Source organism: Lissotriton vulgaris, chromosome 2_1, assembly GCF_964263255.1.
Source record: "Lissotriton vulgaris chromosome 2_1, aLisVul1.2, whole genome shotgun sequence".
Taxonomy (NCBI): domain Eukaryota; kingdom Metazoa; phylum Chordata; class Amphibia; order Caudata; family Salamandridae; genus Lissotriton; species Lissotriton vulgaris.
The window spans coordinates 1,073,967,166-1,073,986,199 of NC_141687.1; the positions used below are offsets into that span (position 1 = coordinate 1,073,967,166).

The 19,034-nt window shown below is 44.6% G+C and overlaps 1 protein-coding gene across 1 annotated transcript in view; it reads right to left on the minus strand.

The window, feature by feature from the left end:
• USP2 (ubiquitin specific peptidase 2) overlaps positions 1-19,034 on the minus strand; it is a 280,374-nt gene that overhangs the window by 261,124 nt on the left and 216 nt on the right. The window lies entirely within an intron of this gene.

Genomic DNA, 19,034 nt, shown 5'->3' on the forward strand with positions numbered 1-19,034 from the left:
GATACATGTCCTTATATAGGCACAATTCGAATTGTCCTTATTTAGGCACAAGATCCCAGCCCTTATTTAGGCATTAGCCATGCTCTCCAAATATGGCATGGTCACCAACATCCGTCCACCCCAACGTCACAACGAGTTTTTAGAAACCAGACCCTTAAGCCATTGGGACTTTCCCTAGCCTAGGACTATTGATTTCTCCAAGAACTCATCTATTATGCATGAACCGATATTCCTTAAGGGTTCATTCATGATGTCTTCCTCTGCCCGACTTTACGTCAATGCAAACATTCCTAAGCACCTTCCAGGTATAAATATACCTCTCCTTACCATGCAAACCATTGCACGGCTCAACTTGGCTGCACTGTTCGCCACGGCGAGTTCGGAAGAGTTCGTATCCCAGCCTGACGCACTGACCAGACGCTGTCCTCCCTGATCGCAGATAATCCAACTTCCAGTGTTCTGACTCCCTTCACGGGTCATTAGAATTTGAGACCCGGAAAGAGATTCCCATCCCTCTCGTTCTAAGGTATGGAGCTGACTAGAACCTAGAGGGACTCTTGGCACACCAAACTATAGCTTAACATACTATAGAATACTGCATCTACTTCTTACCTTGTACTACACTTAGGTTAGGTACACTGGGGTAGATCTATTTAGAAGCATCAGACGAGCATCCACATTTTATCCTGTGGTATTTATGTATATGTATATGAATATGTGAATATTGCAGTATTATTTCTTTCTACTACTTATGCTGTACCTATATATCTCGCATACTGTCTTACAATTGTAACAGCTCATATCTCTTACATGAGAAACAAGACTGTTCAATAAATCCTTTTATTGAAACGCCAGTCTATCTCTTTCTGTGTAACTCTGAAGAAACTAAGCATGCACGATTGACTGATTGAAACTGTTATCTATTGTTTCCACGATTCTGAGACATGTTCCGATTCTAAAGGGAAACAAAGTTGTCATGTTTATGCGGTTGCCAGAAACTACTCCCTTCTTGTTTTACAAGGAGTTTCTAGTGGCCTCTGAGTTAGCTGGCACACAAAGTAATTAAGTTTAATGTACTCGATAGGGGCATACTGACCTTAGTCCTATGCCAAAACTATAGTGCATATTATTCCAATGCGCAGAGCCTATTAGGGAAATAGGAACTACACTACATGACGCCCAACGGTTTTGGAAGGCACTAATTTAACGCTAGATACTGAAGTAACTCAGTCGTGCTTTTCTCAGAGACCTCTACTCCTAATACTCCATACGACGTCTGGAGTGGGGAAGGTTTATGTCCGCCATAGCTGAGTAGGACGAAAATCCTATGTATTAGCTGTTTGGTTTGTTCAAAGTTGAAGAATACAGTGTTCTAAAATAGTGTGCACCTTATCTTTGTTTCCTTGAAACTTGTTCTAAATTTTTCAAAAACAATGTCCCAGAACGGGGAAACTAACACCGAGCACAGTGTCGCTGCGGCGGATCCAGTCATAACAGCTTTTAATCTTACAGGTATAAATGAAACCGATGAGGGTGTTATAAACATCCATCCAAATTTAAGGAGAGCCATCACTCTAAACCTTATAAAACATGGCTAACACCAGGAGGTGGTAGAGCAGTTTTCGTGACAGAGGCACATGAATCTTTTCAGACAGAGGTATTCTATTCATGGATAGTATTCCGAAAATCCAATCCATTAACAAAAGTGTTTCACTTCTATAAAGAAGATGAACCACCGGAGGAATATATTCCTTTAGAGGATATTGAAATTCCACTCACATACCAGGAGCATAATCTCTGGTTTAAAGGCGCCCTAAAACATTACAATCACATTACCAGGCTCGGTCCACTAGGTAGACCAGGAGCAACATGGCTGATTTTAGCCGGCTACACACCTCATCCTGATATCGAAGAGATGTCAAACGAGGAGTTACTTACTAAACTCAAAGAGTTTATCAAAATTTACAGACAAATAGTTCAATATGTCATGCAGACTTTCACAGTTCAACCACCATTACCGATTCCATTTCAAACCCCTCATCAGGGGGATACACTACAAATTACTCCACAGACTTTACACGCAGTCATGGGTAAAATACCCACAAAACGTGAACAAATTTCGTTCTGGATAGCTCAAAAAATTACTCAAATCGAAGTAGTATTTCCTAATACTAGCCCTTATGAAAAACTCAGAATTCTAACAATCTGTTTTCCAATGGGATCACACCACATCTGGAAGATTGCACCACTTGGGGCACAGTCTTTGCTGCCATCTATGCTAAAACACATGGTGTTCTGCCAATGGCTGTAATACCTGATGTTCTGGAACAAATTCAAAACAAATACGGGGCAGAGTCTGCTCTGAATTTAGGTATGAAATTACTGAAAAATTTCGACCAGGTCTCAACAATAATATTATCTAATATTAAAGGGGAGGCAGCATCAGTGGCCAACGCTTAAGGGAATTTAATGTAATGTAATTGATGTAATTGTAATTTGATGAATTTTGATGTAACAGAACAGCAACAAGAACTACCCAGAATAATAGAAAAATCCTGAGAAGAATTAGGCAGAGACAGTTTGGGTGGAAAACCTTTGAAACCACAACTGACTGGAGTTCCTAAGAAGGACTCTATTAAACACAATCCTACTGGGAAAATAACACACAACATTCAAAAGAGAAATATTCTCAATCCAGAGGTAGGTCTCCTCAAAAGGAGCCCTCCGAAAGGAGGTATAACCTCAGGAATAGGGATATTTTGAAAAAACCTGACAGGTATCAAGTTACTGATCCATGTTCCTCTTGTAACTTTCAGATATTGTCACAGACATACGAAAGAAGAGGACGGTCAGAGCACAAGGAAGAACGTGTGAAGTCCAAAGACGATCAACACGTTCAGAAAAATAAATCAAAACCTCAATTCACCAAGAAGAAGGTAGCAGGTCTGAAGATCAGACATGCAGAGAATTCTGAGAACACAACTCAAAAATTGAGAATGGCTCAGACAATGCTGGACAGTGCAGCAGAAGTAACAATAGCTCACCAGAACCTGAAGGAACTTCTGGAGATAATGGACTTGAATAAGTACATCACAGTTGAGAATGTAGACACCAGAGTTAGTTCTCCACAAAGGTTATATGAAATAACACTTCGGATGGAAGGAGACATACCAAGAAAAGTGAAAGCACTTTTTTGGGAAAAACTTTCAATGGGTTATGATATACTTCTAGCAGAACAGGACTGGCCACCACAATTTGTCACAGAGTACCCACATGGCAAGACATCATCGTGCCGGCTTTCTCCAACCATATTCCAATTCACTTAAAATACACTTATGCCAGGAAATGGGCAGTTGCCCAGGCACCAGCATTATACAAACATCATGTAGAATGGGATGAGGACTCACCTCACCACAAAATACAGTTAAAAAACGCAGACCTACTGCACAAAAACAGTACCCAATTAAGCAAGAAGCTAAAAAACAGGTCAGGGAGTTCTTTGATCAACTTGAATACCAAGGGGTGATTGAAACATGCACCTCCTCAATGAACAATCCTTTGTTTCCTGTATCCAAACCAGACAATACAAATTGTCTAGTTTTGGATTACAGACACTTGAACACTTGCACATAGTACAGTATTAATGAATAACATTGTGTGTAAAAAAATATAAAACCACTTTAGACATTTAAAATGGTTTCTTTTGTCAAAACATAGCACCTGAAAGCATGTACTTAACAGCTTTCTCAATAATGGGAACCCAGGGTCAATTTTGTCGACTCCCAGAAGAGTTCAAGAACAGCCCAGGGTTATTCTCAGCAAGAGTAACAGAGTTACTACAAATTTATGATGACGAGGCATTGTCATATGTTGATGATATCTATCTGACAGACGATGACCTAGATAAGCACTTGAACAGGGTGAATACCATTATACTGGGCTTCGCATCTGAGGGCTATAAATTCAACTTTAAAAAATCCAGAATTGCCCACCTCAATGTCCTTTTCCTAGTTTATGAGCTTTCAAGTGAGGGCAAAAGCCTGGCAGCTAACTTTTTAGAAAAGTGTGCGCTGCTCCAACCTCCAAAAAAGCTGAAACATTTACAGTCGATTCTAGGTTTCCTAAATTTTGGAAGAACTTACATTCTAAATTATGCAGAAAGGATTAAACCTCTCTACGAATTAATCAAACCTGATTTCTCAATCGAAAATTGAACACAAGAACACACAGAAATATTGTGTTCACTCCAAGCTACCATGTTAGCAACAAATCACTTACAAACACGCGTAAATACAGACAATTTAGTGATCCGAATAATTTTGGGTCAATGCGGATTCACCTACTTAACTTTTAATGTAGTTGAAAAAGTACCAATTGCAAACAAATCACATGTGTATACACAAGCGGAAATGCGCTTCACTTCAACAGAAAAAATGATGACTGCAGTTCAAACCGCTGTAGCAAAAGAAAGAGCTCTAGCTCAGGGGAACGCATTATTGTCGTGACTTCAGTACCAGCCTTAGAGGCAGTTACAAAAGCGAGCATTCCAAATGCAAAAGCTTTACATCCAAGATGGATACAATTGGTTAATTCTCTTGCTGCAACAGATGTTGAATATGTTTTTGATCCTGATTTAAAAACACAAGCATATCTGCAATTAGAACATGAATGTCCTCTGCCTATTGAGATTCTCCCTCTTGATTAGTACGAATTTATAATTTATGCTGACGGAGCAGCACAACCTGCTACGGAAAATAAGCAAGCTTACAGTGCAGCGAGCGCAATCGTTAAAGGTTGCATGCGCGATGGTAAATTTCGAACCTATGGTCACTAAAACTCAATCTCTAGGAGATTGTACAGCTCAGCGAGCTGAACTATAAGCATTCAAATTGGCACTTGAAAATACGGATCGCGAATTCCCCACACTTATAGTGTGCAATTCTTTTTACTGTGTTCAATCATATAATGAATATTTACAGAATTGGCTTCAAAATGGTTTCAAAGATGCAAAAGGTGGCACAATCAAGCTTTGGGAACAAGTAACTTTGTTTAGAGCCTGTATCATCCCACAGTTTTTTGAAAAGCACTACACAGGAAGCAGTCACAGTAGACACAATTTTACAAAACAGCAGATCAGATCCTGAATGGGAAAAATGGTTGCTCTGACCCACAGACACAAACATCTGTCAAGAAAGATTCCTCAATAGAATACAGGGTTTTACTATCAATAGGCCAGACCCACGATATGTTCAAAACAGCATCCAGGGGTAGTAATAACATACAGTGTAGGGAAATTATGCCTTGATTAGCTACAGAAATCTACACTCGAGGATGTGAAGCAACACTTATCTTTACTTAAAGAAGATGCAGACCTTAGGGATTTCTTGCTCGGACCAAGAAAACCGCTTCAAAAACGTTTCATATATGCACTCATTTTTTTTTTTTTTTGAAATTTGTTTTATTGTTGCATCAGAGTATTGGGTACAGTGTAGATAATCTGCTGACGTGGCCTCAACATTCAGCCACGAACAGCCAAGCGTGCAACGTTTTCTTTGTTTTATACAACTGGTGCAAATATACATTTCCTCAATTAATCAGTACAAATCATGCAAATATGTCTGCAGGCTGGGAGACAGTGAACCTGCATCGCCAAGAGGACGATGAATAATGACAGGCATGTAAGTTCCCGCCTCAAGGGGGTAGGATCGGGGTCTGTACTGTCCATATAACGGTGCTACCAGAGAACGGGGGGGATAAAACTGTGGGAGGGAAGCATGTGGGCGCTAGCAGGGTCTAAGCAGGGGGATACTGGTGACGGGCGTCGGGGGGGGCCCAAGGAGCCATTCAGTTTGCGCTCCAAAGGGGGGGGAGGGGAATGGACAGGGGGCGGATACACCCCCGTGCACGTGAGTAACGAGATGGGTGGTATAACACATGAGAATATGCTCAGGATGCAGGGGGTACCGGGAGTCGGCCCTGGGAAGGGTGACACCAGGTAGAGGCTACTGGTCCTCTCGGGCGGGGGGGGGAGGAGTAGGTGAGTCTCCTGCGTGTGTGGACTGTCGGAAGCTGTGGAGGAGCATGGCCCATTCCATGGATATGGGAATTTTACGCGCGCCCCTGGCTTCTTCCTCTCTAAGAGCATCCTCTTCCGCCGCCGCCCACTTACCGACCGCCCCCGTCCATGCTGCTATAGGGGGACCCTCCGGAGATCGCCAGCGCATGGCTATGCATCTGTTTGCCAACAGGAGCGCTAAGGACACGAAGCGTCTATGCACCGGGTCTCGCTTAGGGACATGAAGATGCCTAGTGCGCTGGACTCCCAGGTGGCCAGTGTAGAGAGACCTGTGAGTTCCGACAGTGTGTCGTGCACCACCCGCCAAAAGGGATGAAGGTCGGGACAGCTCCAGAACATGTGGCGAAAATCTGCAGCAGGGGAGCAGCATCTGGGGCATAGGAATGGTGTGGAGGGATAGAACTTCTGCAATCGCGCTGGGGTGAGGTATGCCCTGTGTAGGATATAGTATTGGATGTTCTTGAAGCGGGCGTTCCTAGAGACGCGTTTTGGGGCCTCAAGCGCTTTAGTCCATTCTGAGTCATGTAGTGCGCGACCTATGTCCTCCTCCCACGTAGCTCGCAGGGTCGTCAGGGGAGCGTGAGAGAGTTCCCGGATGGATTTATATAGCCAGGTGACTAAGTGGCGTCCCACCCCCATACGCAGGATGGTATGTATTACTGGATGCGTGTCTGGCTCGCCGGTTCGGAGATTAAAATGGGGCCGGTATCCATCGATCAGCTGCCTATATCTGAGGAATTGGCCCGGGGGGAGCCCGTATTCAGCGATCAGGCGGTCAAGTGATTTTAACTGGCCTTCCTCGAAGAGCGATTCCAGATCCATGATGCCACAGTGTGACCATTCGGTGAGCAGTGGAGCCGTGAAGTAGGAGTCCTGCCTGGGGCTGCCTATCAATGGCAGTATTTACAACAAGGGGTGGTGAGGGACAGAGTCTCTGAATTAAACAGAATACTCTCACCCAGTCAAGAGATCAGGGCTAGATCCAACACCGTTTTTTAGCTCACTGCACCATCCCAGTTTCAGAACCTGGCTGTATGCAAATTAGTCTGTTCCTGTCCCAGTGCATGATGGGAACAGGGCAAACCAAACTACAAAAGCCAATTCTTACACTGGGAAGGAAACAAGCTACCGGGGACCGGTTTCTGGCATTTCAGCCTCTTCGGCCCGGCTTGCTTGAATCCTGATGGTGCAATGAGCAAGGGACTCACATCTGAGTATACCCTTCCACGCTTAGGGTGGACAAAAATATTTACAACAAGGGGTGGTGAGGGACAGAGTCTCTGAATTAAACAGAATACTCTCACCCAGTCAAGAGATCAGGGCTAGATCCAACACCGTTTTTTAGCTCACTGCACCATCCCAGTTTCAGAACCTGGCTGTATGCAAATTAGTCTGTTCCTGTCCCAGTGCATGATGGGAACAGGGCAAACCAAACTACAAAAGCCAATTCTTACACTGGGAAGGAAACAAGCTACCGGGGACCGGTTTCTGGCATTTCAGCCTCTTCGGCCCGGCTTGCTTGAATCCTGATGGTGCAATGAGCAAGGGACTCACATCTGAGTATACCCTTCCACGCTTAGGGTGGACAAAAATATTTACAACAAGGGGTGGTGAGGGACAGAGTCTCTGAATTAAACAGAATACTCTCACCCAGTCAAGAGATCAGGGCTAGATCCAACACCGTTTTTTAGCTCACTGCACCATCCCAGTTTCAGAACCTGGCTGTATGCAAATTAGTCTGTTCCTGTCCCAGTGCATGATGGGAACAGGGCAAACCAAACTACAAAAGCCAATTCTTACACTGGGAAGGAAACAAGCTACCGGGGACCGGTTTCTGGCATTTCAGCCTCTTCGGCCCGGCTTGCTTGAATCCTGATGGTGCAATGAGCAAGGGACTCACATCTGAGTATACCCTTCCACGCTTAGGGTGGACAAAAATATTTACAACAAGGGGTGGTGGAGAAGGCTGAAATGCCAGAAACCGGTCCCCGGTAGCTTGTGTCCTTTCTGGTGAAGAATTGGCTTGGTAGTTTAGTCTGCCCTGTTCCCATGATGCACTGGGCCAGGGACAGACTGATTTGCATATAGCCAGGTTCTGAGCTGGGGTGGGGCAGTGAGATAAATAACGGTGATGGATCAAGCCCTGATCTTTGGACTGGGTAAGAGTGGTCTGTTTAACTCAGACACTCTGTTCATCACCACCCCCTTTTTGTAAATCGTTTTTGGCCACTATAGGTGTGGCAGGATATACTCAGACATGAGTCCCTTTCTCACTGCTCCATCAGGATTCAAGCAAGCCGGGCCGAAGAAGGCTGAAATGCCAGAAACCGGTCCCCGGTAGCTTGTCTCCTTTCTGGTGAAGAATTGGCTTGGTAGTTTAGTCTGCCCTGTTCCCATGATGCACTGGGCCAGGGACAGACTGATTTGCATATAGCCAGGTTCTGAGCTGGGGTGGGGCAGTGAGATAAATAACGGTGATGGATCAAGCCCTGATCTTTGGACTGGGTAAGAGTGGTCTGTTTAACTCAGACACTCTGTTCATCACCACCCCCTTTTTGTAAATCGTTTTTGGCCACTATAGGTGTGGCAGGATATACTCAGACATGAGTCCCTTTCTCACTGCTCCATCAGGATTCAAGCAAGCCGGGCCGAAGAAGGCTGAAATGCCAGAAACCGGTCCCCGGTAGCTTGTCTCCTTTCTGGTGAAGAATTGGCTTGGTAGTTTAGTCTGCCCTGTTCCCATGATGCACTGGGCCAGGGACAGACTGATTTGCATATAGCCAGGTTCTGAGCTGGGGTGGGGCAGTGAGATAAATAACGGTGATGGATCAAGCCCTGATCTTTGGACTGGGTAAGAGTGGTCTGTTTAACTCAGACACTCTGTTCATCACCACCCCCTTTTTGTAAATCGTATCAATGGCAGTAGCGGGGAGTACGGAGGTCTACTGGGGGACATTCGGTGGATCCGCATCATGCACCGGCGCGCTATCGCCACTTGAAGGGGGTATGTGCGCCGTGGCTTGGTGCCCGGGAGGAGAAGACGGGTGAGTTCCGGGGTTGCGATTCTGCCGGTCGAGGTAACAGTCTCCTGAGGGTAACGGTCCGCCGTCCAGTATGACAGCCATTGGAGCTGTGCCGCGAGGAAATATGACTCGAAGGACGGAGCTCCGAGCCCTCCCTGCGTCGTGGGAAGTTGGAGGGTTTTCAGGGCGACCCTGTGTCGGCCCTCGCCCCAGATAAGGGTCCCTAGGAGGGAGTCAACGTCGCGGAAGAAGGACCTGGGTGGTACCACCGGTAAATTTGTGACGTGATAAAGGAGTCGGGGAAGCATCACCATTTTAGCCAGGGCTATCCGTCCTATTGGGGCCAGCGGGAGTTTATTCCAGAAGGCAACAGCCGGGCGCAGACTGGCAAGTGCTTTGCGGTGATTACCCTCAAAAATGTCCGCTGGAGAATGGTACAAGCGGACACCGAGGTACCGGGGAGCCTCCGCGGACCATGAGAGTTTATGCGGTCCGAGCTCGACTTCCCGGGGGGGCAGGCTCGGGTGTAAGGGGTAAACCGTGGACTTGTCCCAGTTCACCTGTAGTCCCGCATATGCACTCATTTATGCTGCTTATAATGAAATATGGAAAGTTACCCAAGCAGATTCCGCAGAAAGAATACAAGAAATGGATCGTATTAATTTAGAGAAATCTCTCGCTGTGGTCGACAATGGGTTAACGACTCTGTCATCCAGGATATGCCCACTGGGCAACATTGTATCCTCTGCTATAGACATACTGGAACAAGATTTGGTCATGCTGCGACATGGCCAGTCTAAATTACGTTCTATTATGTTATTAGGCTGGACACCACAAAACTTGCGTGCAGGCTATGTGCCTTGACATTTCATCAACACGTCATCTCTGTATACAGAATACAATCTCACTGATAAACAGATTAAACTAGCACAAAGGGGAGCAAAGCATACAGTGCTGAGCATTGAACATGTTGAATGATCAGAGTTGCTGTGGCATGTTGCCAGGAATCCCATATCTGGTAACGGTTAGTGCCAGGGTCACTTGTTGTATGCAAATATTGTTCCCCCAAATAGACACAGTCAGGGAGTTGCCTTTATGGCCTTCACTGAACATCTCTTCTATACGATTTGATAATTTAAGCAGAATAAAAGCCATTCTTTGACAACAAACTGTGCCTTTGACCTTGGCCAAAGAAACCTATGATTTACAAATTGCAAGGACTTCGGCTGAGATACAGTCTTTAATAAGTACAAACTGCCCTATACATATTCAATTATGGAACGTATCTTAAACATGTCTGATACGAGCGGTATTGTGCGTGTATTTAAGAGCATCTGTTCAGGACTGTTAACACCTTTTCAGGCAGTCCTCAGAATCATTCCAACCTTCGTGAACTCTGTGCTTGGTGGTCTGCCAATAATTCTAGCACTCGTTGTAGGAATCCTGTTTTTATTCCTACTACTATGCTATAGCAAGCCAATCCATCGGTGTCGCTCCCAGAAACTTGGAGAAAGCTATCCTAGAACGAAGTGTTGGGAGCGCATAGTACAACTTTTGGCCTTACTTCATCTACAGAATTAAATACAACATGGTTTCTGTCATTCAGACAAATCTGGCAAAATTGCATCTGATCTGTTCTACGCTGCCTGCTTTGCGGTGAAGAATGCGTGCTAGACATCTGTCTAACACTCCCATCAGTCATGCCAACGGATGTCGATACTCTGCTGAATCCGATAACGGCTCATGCTCTGTGTTGTCCCCAGAGGCTACCAATCCTGATGACTGCATTCATTGAGATCTCACAGACGCAAAATGCTACTGCTAAGGTACGAGATGGATCAACAGGCACACAGGTAACATCGGAAAGGAACATTGCTACTGGCGATGCATCACATCTATGTGCTGTTAATCTTCTAAACGAGGTATTCCAACTGTCACCGACATCGGTAGACAATCTTTTGTCTACAGACGTAGAGGATTTCATGTTTTCACCAGACCCATACACTGACTTTGATTTGGCTCACAGTGTACCGGGATAGCTATGAATTTGGCCTTCATTTTTCAAAAACAAAGGCAAACCTTGGAACTTTTTCTTAAAATTGATTTTTATTTTTTTATTTGACTTTTTCTTTTTTATGGCAAAGTAATCTGCTTACAGTAGAACTATTCATAGAACACAGACTTCTTTGAACACTTCCAGGCACACATTGTCCCCTTTATTCACCACTATTTGATTTATGTACCATGACATGAAATGGCTTTTGAGAATTTCTTATATAATATGTACCAGTTCAACATATGTATATATTTATGTTTATTCATTTAGCATTTTTTGTAAACATATGCTTAGAATGAAACACTGGTTTAATATGTACAGCACCTTTGCATTTCATGTCTAGCAAATAGTTTTTTAGAACAAAGACTTATTTTAGTATGCTTTTTACTAAGGTTTTTAGCAACATATGATACTCAATTTTAAATGTTCAACATTTTATTGTTTAGCATTTAGTACTATCGTTCATTCGTGAGTGGAGTGGGTGTTGTGTTTCGGTTTAATGTCCGTATATAGGTTTTCCCGATACATGTCCTTATATAGGCACAATTCATGTTGTCCTTATATAGGCACAAGATCCCAGCCCTTATTTAGGCATTAGCCATGCTCTCCAAATATGGCATGGTCACCTACATCTATCCACCCCAATGTACCAACGAGTTCTTAGAAACCAGACCCTTAAACCATTGGGACTTTCCCTAGACTAGGACTATTGATTTCTCCAAGAACACATCTATTATGCATGAACCGCCATTTCTTAAGGGTTCATTCATGACGTCTTCCTCTGCCTGACTTTACATCAATGCAAACATTCCTAAGCACCTTCCAGGTATAAATATACCTCTCCCTCCCATGGCAAACCACAACATGGTTCGCCACGGCAAGTTCGGAAGAGATCGTATCCCAGCCTGACGCACTGATCAGATGCTGTCATCCCTGCTCGCAGAGAATCCAGCTTCCAGTGTTCTGACTCCCTTTGCTGGGTGTTAGAGTTTGAGACCCGGAAAGAGATACCCACCTCTCTCATTCTAAGGTATGGAGCCGTGCTTCATTTCAGTTGACCTTACACCTTACTCGTGCCCCAGTCTAGCGCAGCCAGATGATCACTGTTGGTACTTAATGCTTTTCGCTTTATTTTGACCTTATACTTTAAAACTTCAGATCTCTGGTTCTACCTATTGGATTTTCGGTGTTTTGGTGTCATTTTTTTAAAATGTACTCTATTTGTCTAAACTGGTTTGGTATTTTTCTCATTTTATGTTTTGATGTTATTACTGTGTGAGTTCTACATCACCATTATGTTAAGCCTGCCACCTCTGTGCCATAGCTGCAAGGGTTTGAGCTTAGTTTAATTTAGTGACTTTACTACTTCACCCTGACAAGGATTTTGTTATTATCTGAGGTGGGTATGCACTCCTCTCAACTAATACCCCAATTTCTTACTCACACCAACAACAAACATCAGGTCTCCCATGAGTGGCCCACACTAACACTGAACACTAACGCTCACATGTGTGAGGCATGAATCAACTGAATACTAAAGAATCGCTGTGTGTAAGACTCATGAAACAGCTGCCACCAGAGTTTGTGTGTGAGTGGCCCCCACTGACAACCAAGACCAAGTTTTATGTGGGCAAACCACACTGACAGTAAACACAGGAGCTTCAGTGTTTGAGACATAAACTAACAGCATACATAAGAGCTGCTGTGTAAGGGGCCACACTGACAGCCGAGAGCAGGTTTGACGTGGGAAACCCACAATAATGCCAAACATGAGTGCTCGTCTGATACCCACACTATCAGCAAGCACTATGGCTTGAAAACCGCACTGGCATAATGCACCAGAACTTATATGTGTTTGAGACCTACAAAGACAGAAAACATCACTCACTGACAGCAAGCACAAGAGCTCATGTGAGGCCCACACTGACAACAAGCATCAGAGTCCTAATGCGACAGGCTAATACTGACAGCAAACATCAAGCCTTGTATGAGAGACGATCAGTTACTCCAAACACTAAGGCTCCTGCGTAAAAGGTTTACTTACAATAAACCCAAAAGCTGATGTATGCCACACAGAGAGCAAACACTATGATCCTGTTTGAGGGTGTCACACTGGCAGCCAACAGTAGGTCTGCTGCTGTCAGCGGCGGACACTAACAATCCTTTTTTAAGTTTAAAAATAAGTTTATTGAAATAAATAGTTTGATAATAATAAAAAAAATAAAAAAACAATCATGGAGTATAACGATTGAAAGGGTTATTAAAAGAAACAACTTGTTCAGTAATATTGTATCAACACAAGTGGTATATAATATTCAATAAATAACAAGAGGTACTTGGGAAGGACAAGAAAGAAGGAAGAATAAGAGAAAGGAAAAAAAGAAGAAAGAAGAAAATATATGTAACATTGTAGAGAATGGCAAAGAAGAAATAAAGTGATGTTAGTAAAAACAGATAAACAAATTTGCCATAAGAACTGTAGTCAAGGAGGTTTGTTGACAGCCCCTATGTTTTTGACTGAGTAGACCCTGATGTGAGGAGTTGGCACATCACTAACACTTTTAGTATTTGCCATGTTGATGCCTTACCCCCGGTGCTCTTTTTTTAAATATTCGTTTATTATTTATATTTTTATTTTTACAAAAATTCATATATAATACATAGATCTCAACAAACCGCTGGAGATCTATCAAATGAAGTGATATTTTAGCCTAGAAAAAGTTGAACTACCTATCTAAGTAAGTGAAAATCTAGAAGACCGTCAATTCCAGAAGCTTCTGCAGTTCTATGCCCCTCCACTCCAGGATAGCAGTCTTTGGTTAACAGCATTACATGCAACCAACCTACAGAACAATCAAGGAACCCAAGCAACTATCACACAAAAGCTTCGTGTATCTCACTCTGAGAATGTAACTGAACATCTCATCCTTACACACTGGACCTCAATAACTCTGGCTGACACAGTAGACGTCATCAGCTCACTCTCACTCAAAGGGCGCGAACCCCACATCTGCCCAGAGGGAGCAGGAGCCTCTCAACTTCACACAGGGGGCGTCAGAATCTCACCCACACATAGAAAGTGTGAGCATCTCAACCCCAAACAGAGAATATGAGCCAGAGTATCTCAAAACACACATGAAGTATGACATGTGAGCATTTTAACTTCACACGGAACATATGAGCATCATATTATGCAGAAAAAAGCATGAACATAACAACCTCACCCAGGGAGCATGAGTATCACACACCACCGAAAGTATGAGCATGTCCACCTCTCATCATAAATGTGAGCTTCACACCCTCACACAGGGGTGAGCATCTCAACCATATACACAAAGTGTGACCATATCAACGTCACGCAGGGAGATTCAGTATCATGCCTCACGCAGGGAGTGTAAGCATTGAGCATCCCACACACACGCCAAAAGTATGAGCATCTCAACCTCACATCAGAAATGTGAGCTTCACACCCTTACACAGGGGTTGTGAGCATCTCAACCATATACACAAAGTGTGACCATATCAACCTCACACAGGGAGATTCAGTATCATGCCTCACGCAGGGAGTGTAAGCATTGAGCATTACCCACACAGAAAGTGTGAGCATCTCAACATCACATCAAAAATGTGAGCATCATAGCCTCACACGGGGGGTGTGAGCATCTCAACCGCACACAGAAAGTGTGACAATATCAACCTGACACAGGGAGATTCAGTATCATGCCTCACACAGGGAGTGTAAGCATTGAGCATCAAATACACAGAAAGTGTGAGCATCTCAACATCACATCAAAAATGTGAGCATCATAGCCTCACACGGGGGGTGTGAGCATCTCAACCGCACACAGAAAGTGTGACAATATCAACCTGACACAGGGAGATTCAGTATCATGCCTCACACAGAGAGTGTAAGCATTGAGCATCACACACACAGAAAGTGTGAGCATCTCAACCTCACATCAGAAATGTGAGCTTCACACCCTCACACAGGGGTTGTGAGCATCTCAACCATACACACAAAGTGTGACCATATCAACCTCACACAGGGAGATTCAGTATCATGCCTCACGCAGGGAGTGTAAGCATTGAGCATCACACACACAGAAAGTGTGAGCATCTCAACCTCACATCATGAATGTGAGCTTCACACTCTCACACGGGTTGTGAGCATCTCAACCATATACACAAAGTGTGACCATATCAACCTCACACAGGGAGATTCAGTATCATGCCTCACACAGGGAGTGTAAGCATTGGGCATCACACACACAGAACGTGTGAGCATCTCAACATCACATCAAAAATGTGAACATCATAGCCTCACACGGGGGGTGTGAGCATCTCAACCGCACACAGAAGGTGTGACCATATCAACCTGACACAGGGAGATTCAGTATCATGCCTCACACAGGGAGTGTAAGCATTGAGCATCACACACATAGAAAGTGTGAGCATCTCAACCTCACATCAGAAATGTGAGCTTCACACCCTCACACAGGGGTTGTGAGCATCTCAACCATACACACAAAGTGTGACCATATCAACCTCACACAGGTAGATTCAGTATCATGCCTCACACAGGGAGTGTAAGCATTGAGCATCACACACACAGAAAGTGTGAGCATCTCAACCTCACATCACGAATGTGAGCTTCACACCCTCACACGGGGGTTGTGAGCATCTCAACCATATACACAAAGTGTGACCATATCAACCTCACACAGGGAGATTCAGTATCATGCCTCACACAGGGAGTGTAATCATTGAGCATCACACACACAGAAAGTGTGAGCATCTCAACCTCACATCAGAAATGTGAGCTTCACACCTTCACACAGGGGTTGTGGGCATCTCAACCATATACACAAAGTGTGACCATATCATCATCACACAGGGAAATTCAGTATCATGCCTCAAGCAGGGAGTGTAAGCATTGAGCATTACACACACAGAAAGTGTGAGCATCTCAACCTCACACCATAAATGTGAGCTTCACACCCTCACACAGGGGTTGTGAGCATCTCAACCATATACACAAAGTGTGACCATATCAACCTCACACAGGGAGATTCGGTATCATGCCTCACACAGGGAGTGTAAGCATTGAGCATCACACACACAGAACGTGTGAGCATCTCAACATCACATCAAAAATGTGAGCATCATAGCCTCACACGGGGGGTGTGAGCATCTCAACCGCACACAGAAGGTGTGACCACATCAACCTGACACAGGGAGATTCAGTATCATGCCTCACACAGGGAGTGTAAGCATTGAGCATCACACACATAGAAAGTGTGAGCATCTCAACCTCACATCAGAAATGTGAGCTTCACACCCTCACACAGGGGTTGTGAGCATCTCAACCATACACACAAAGTGTGACCATATCAACCTCACACAGGTAGATTCAGTATCATGCCTCACACAGGGAGTGTAAGCATTGAGCATCACACACACAGAAAGTGTGAGGATCTCAACCTCACATCAGAAATGTGAGCTTCACACCCTCACACAGGGGTTGTGAGCATCTCAACCATATACACAAAGTGTGACCATATCAACCTCACACAGGGAGATTCAGTATCATGCCTCACGCAGGGAGTGTAAGCATTGAGCATCACACACACACAGAAAGTGTGAGCATCTCAACCTCACATCAGAAATGTGAGCTTCACACCCTCACACAGGGGTTGTGAGCATCTCAACCATATACACAAAGTGTAACCATATCAAACTCACACAGGGAGATTCAGTATCATGCCTCACACAGGGAGTGTAAGCATTGAGCATCACACACACAGAACGTGTGAGCATCTCAACCTCACATCATGAATGTGAGCTTCACACCCTCACACGGGTTGTGAGCATCTCAACCATATACACAAAGTGTGACCATATCAACCTCACACAGGGAGATTCAGTATCATGCCTCACACAGGGAGTGTAAGCATTGAGCATCACACACACAGAACGTGTGAGCATCTCAACATCACATCAAAAATGTGAGCATCATAGCCTCACACGGGGGATGTGAGCATCTCAACCGCACACAGAAAGTGTGACCATCTCAACCTCACACGAGAGCGTGAGCATCTCAACCTCACATGAATGTGATCATATCCTACAATGAGGGTGAGTATCTCAACCTCACACAGGGAATGCAAGCATCTCTATGTCACACGAGGGAGAGTATCTCAATGCCACACAGGAAACCTAAGAATCACTACCTCGCGCATGGAGTGTGAGCATCTCAAACTCACACAAGGAACCTGAGCATCTCAAAGTCAAGCATGAAATTTGAGCATTTTTACCTCACATGGAAAATCTGAGCATCATATTATACACAGGAAGCATGAGCATTACACCCTCAAACAATGGGACATGAGCATCTCAATCACACACAGAAAGTGTGAGCATCTCAAGCTCACATGGGGAGGGTGACTATCTCAATCTTATGAAAGGAGAGTGAGCATCTGACCCCTTCATGGGAAGAGCATGAGCGGCTGAGCCACACACAGGAGGCATGGCCATCTCTACTCCACACCGGGTGTGCTAGCATTTGACCCTAACTCAGGGAGTGTCCTGGTTTTGTCTTTACTTTCTGATACGTGCAGTTCTGCATTTACAACATGAAATGCAAAACTGCAAGAATCAGATAAAACAGGACTGGAAGAGCTTCTTGTACTTGGCCTGGGGTAACCTGAGAAGTGAATTGAGAGAAATAGTCTTCTGAGAACCCCTGGGCGACATAATCTCAGAGAAGCCACTTGGCCAGTACAGGAGAAACTGACTTCTATTCCCTGAAGAAGGGTTCTTTCTTCATAGAACATCACATCGCCCCCTGACTAGCTAGTGTCCTTATAATATCACAGAGATGGAGTGGCCTATGGGGAGGTCTTTGGATCTGAAAGGTAAGCTGGGCTGGGGAGGTGCCACTCTCAGCTCAAGCACAAGTTGTGCCTTCTTTTCAGGAACAGCGGTCTTTCTCCATACTTGTCACAGAGGCAGGCCGGCCTGTACCTCCAGATGGTATAGTATAACAGTCAGCATAGGGGCGTAGTATGGCCCCTGCCGCAAGGGCCCCACCATTTTGAGGACCCACCAATCGGACTCAGGCTTGCGAATATCTGTGGGACATGCAAATCTCAGGAGACCCTCATCGCGTTCTAAGAGGGGCCCTCATCATCAGGGGTGTAGCTTTGTCAGTAAGACTGGGGGGCGGGGAGCTTAAGATTTGCCAACAATTACGGTGGTATTTAACATTATACAAGGATGGCGCATGAGAGGGGCTTAGGGGGCAGTGAAGAGAGAGAGAGGGGTGTAGATTGGTAAGGTTACCAAGTAACAAAAAATACAAGATTTTGTCAAAAATAACCAACCACCCAAAAATAACCAACCACCCAAAAATAACCAACATTTTTGAAAGACTTTGGAAACAGAGAGTGTGTGTGTGTTTTTGTGTGTGTATATGTAAAAATCCCAGGTGAAATCCGACAGACACCTCCCCATACCCGACTGAAAGCACTTGTACCCACCCATTAACCGGGAAAATATATTTATTAGGGGGTGTAGTAACTCTCCCACACACCCTTTACCCTAGGTGCCCCTGCACACCCCCTTTCCACCCCCACCCCAAGGTATGCCCCTGCCCATCATTTCGCTTCAGGTCACTCTGCCCAATCGAGAAGTTATTAGAATCATTTCTAACCCCATCACCCTGAATATAGCTTTCACCCAACTGTAAGTGAGCAGCAACACTTTGTATGTATTACTCTGCCAGTGAGGCTGAATCTATTAAATATGCAAGTGCTAGAGAGGAGAACGACTGTTACCGGCAAGCCACTTATTCTGCACCGGAGCACAGTGGGTGCCAGGC